Below are 3812 nucleotides of genomic sequence, written 5' to 3' on the forward strand. Positions count from 1 at the left end.
ATCAAAAGGAACAAATAGATTTTTTGTATGTACTCAAGCTCAACTTCATTTATGTCTTAGTTGATTCTCATTCTGTTAAGATAGTTTCACAGAGAGAAATAGGAAAGGTTGAACAGAGAGAGAAAAGAGATAGAGATGTGTATCAGATAAAAGCTTTCTTTCTTAATGAATATGATTTACAACCCTCACTTATATATGTGTTCAGCTACAAGACCTGTGAAGCAAGTAATTCATAACCTCCTTATCTCAACTAACTTCTTCTAACCAAGTTATCTATCCTCTCCAGATTCCAACTAACTAACTATATGTATTTTAGCTGATTTAATCTTTTGACACATGGCTTTTGTTTTAACCATTGATAGTCTCTTCACTTGGATCACACTTTTGAACTTCATCCTTCTTACACATTCGACATCAAAAGTAAAGGTATTTGTTGATTTCCCCTGAAATGGTAAGGAAATGCTAATTTCTCTCATGAAATTTAATTTTAGTTGATTACCCAATGAACTTTTAGCCACTTTCATGTTAGATTTTGGAAAATTTTCATCTAATTTTCTATCCATTTTGATCACATGGTAATGTCCCTAATGGTTGACATCATATTGCTTTTTTCTTCTTCTTCTTCTTTTCCGCTTTTGACTGCGTACACTTTCTATTTGAATTAGCCATGACAGTGTAATTAGCAGATGCAAAGTATTGGCTTTGCGCCCAATTTACTAAAGCAACATTACCTTTTTGCTCTCATATAGTTGCCGTGTGTTGTACGCGTAACCAAGATGGATAGAAATTTGGAAGCTAGGGGAAAATGGCTATTTATAAAAATTCATAGGAAATAATCAGTTAAAATTAAAGTTCAAAGGAAAAATTAGCAGCTCAATACAAGTTCATGTACAAATCGACAAATAGGTCATAAAAGTATATTGATTTTTCTCTAACAACCGAATACTGAAATTTCAAATTTTCACGTCTTCACCTTTTCTACTTAATGGTATAATATGCAAGTCTCATTTTTCATAAACAATTATAACTTCAAATAGTGAGAGAGCGACAATGGAAGTCTTGAACATGGGATTAATGTTCTTCCACTCAACATATCCTTGTTTTCATGATCAAGTTTTTGCACTTGAGATTTATTTAATGACAAGTTTGAGAGTGGCCAATTATTAGTCATACACTAGTACACATATCATTGGGGAATTTAGGAAATGCATTTCTTTAACCAAAAGGCATTTCCACAATTAACTAATGTTTATCAATTCAAGCAACATAGATGCAAACCACCTCCTAGTGAAATGTACTTATCTTAAGGTGACTTGCAACCGACCGAGGAACATATATAGGCATTACATAATGGAGCAATAATAAATCTATAAACTAAATAAATCACGAGATTAAGAAGTAATTAACAAAGAGTGGCGTAGGAGAAGAAGATGGGGGATAACTTAAATCGTGTGGTCTATGCAATCCCTTTGCTGCAAGTTTTTTATTGGTTATATCTATGCAAAGAAAAACGCATCCAATGCCTTGCGCCTCATTTTCTTCCTAGACCCTAAACGTAAGACAAGACACGTTAATTACAAAAGCCAACAAATTATTTTTTCACAGTATTTAAAGAATATGGATGCTCTCCTTTCCATCCTCTCCTATTTGAATGTTCAAGATTGAGTCACATCATCATCTTATTTTACCTCTCTATAAGGAGAGAAAGAAGAAGAGGAAATTGAGAGAGGAGGGGTGGGAGGAGAGGGGAAAGGAAGGGGAGAGAATCCAACTCGGTATTTAAATACAAGATTTATGTATTCCAACAACAAAAAATACAAGATTTATATGTTTTCAAAGATAGAATAACTTGCCCACTAAGGATTCCTCCCAATCATTCATCACCTCAAGCAATCAAAGATGGCAAAAAAAATGATGCCCCATGTACATATACAGCAGGATGTCCTATGCCTCACCCATAATTATACATTATCATTGTGCTTTATCTTATTGCTAATTAACTCAATGTAAATTTCTTAGAGATTTCGTGGTTAAAACTTAAAAACACAAATTCATAAGCACTTACAAAGAATATTAATGGTTAATATATAGGCGATTGCCCGTCGTTGATATATATATACTTCAAATACATTCCACATGAAATACGTTTTCGTATTCTATTGTATATGAAATACGTTTCTCAAATCTAAACTTGTTGTTCTCTTAAGTTTTGATCAACTATAATTTTACTTTCGAACATGTAAGGAGTTAAAAAGTTAGTATGTAAATTTTCTTCCATGGTTCCAACTTATAGCTATGAAGCTATCCATCCCATGAAGTCAAGATTGAGACTTGTTGATCAGGAAATCAATAATAGAACAAGGAACAGGATAAAATCCACGGATTGAAGGGTCAGAATAATCCAAAGATTTAATTACATACAAGTTTTTTTTTTTAAGCAAGATTATTACATATGTTGGAATAGATTTAGTTAATTTGGAATCTTCTAATTATAAGAATATAATTTTACATTTTAATATTTTATGATTCCTTTTACATATGGATCTTGTCAAACCCGATATATTGTAAACATGGTATCAAATTAATTTAAAAGGTGATATTTCTACAGCATACAAATTTAGTAGATGATATATATGATATGAATAAGAGATTTTAATTTTATATTAAGATTTATAAATAAACTTTTCAAGAAACTATGACATTATCAAATTTCAATGCATTTGGGCTCGCGGATACCAATTGGTGACATGATATATTTACAACAACAAAGCTTAATTTTACTAAGTGGTGTCGCTTACAAAAATGATAGAACACTACTGTATTTGGTTTTGCGCCAAGTCTTCCATTAGCTCTAAATAATTTTTATTTTTTTAATCTCTTTTCACGCCTTTCTATAGCTCTGGTGCATGATCTAAATCGAAACCATTGGTCGAAATTTAGAAAGGGATCCTCTCCAGGATCCCTTCCTTATAATATATCAAATCGGTGGATCTGTGTCATTGAAATTTGATCAAATGACTGAAGTTATTATAACTTTTAAAATGGAACCATGTTTGTAGCCGTTGAATCAAATTTTAATGACACTGATTCTCTTATTTGATGGATTAAGAGGAAGGGATCCGTAGAGGATCCCTTTCCTCGAAGTTCATATAGGCATCTTATTATACATGTATAGTAGTACTCATGTCGTTGTTTTATTTATTACCTCTCACCCACCATTCATGCCTTGTGTTCCCCTTCTTATGTAGGGTCTATTTTCTTGTGATGTTGACTTATGATTGCTATTCTATGACTACTTGCATAAACCCAAAGGAAAACATTTCGAAAATAGCTATTCTAAGAGCTTAAATTGAAGGGGAAAAAAATATATTTATCCACTTTTAATATTATAATTGATTCTTTGTTGTAATTTTTTTTTACTCTTTTCTTACTACAGTTTTTTTTTTCGATCTTTAACTTATTAGGTTTGAAGTGTTTTTATTTAGAGGGTTATCGCATTAACAATTAGCCAAGCCAATGGTGGATTCAACAAAAATTTCATCCGGCATCTTAGTTGATGGTTGCACACCATTTTGTCGAGTTGGCCTTGGCTTCCTTTCATGTCTCGGTTTTTTTGAGACATTTTATTAAACATCTTTGCCTCTAAGTAGGCATGCTAAAAAATAATTTCAAAATAACAGGAGTGCACCGATAACTGTATGCCTATAATGATTCCCCTAGTAAATTGCTCTCACCATCTCAACAATTGTTACCATGACCCCACAACTAGTTCCATAGATCAATTAGGCATTTTCAACGAGATAGGATCCTCA

The sequence above is a fragment of the Malus domestica genome, chromosome 03 (assembly GCF_042453785.1).
Source record: "Malus domestica chromosome 03, GDT2T_hap1".
Lineage (NCBI taxonomy): Eukaryota > Viridiplantae > Streptophyta > Magnoliopsida > Rosales > Rosaceae > Malus > Malus domestica.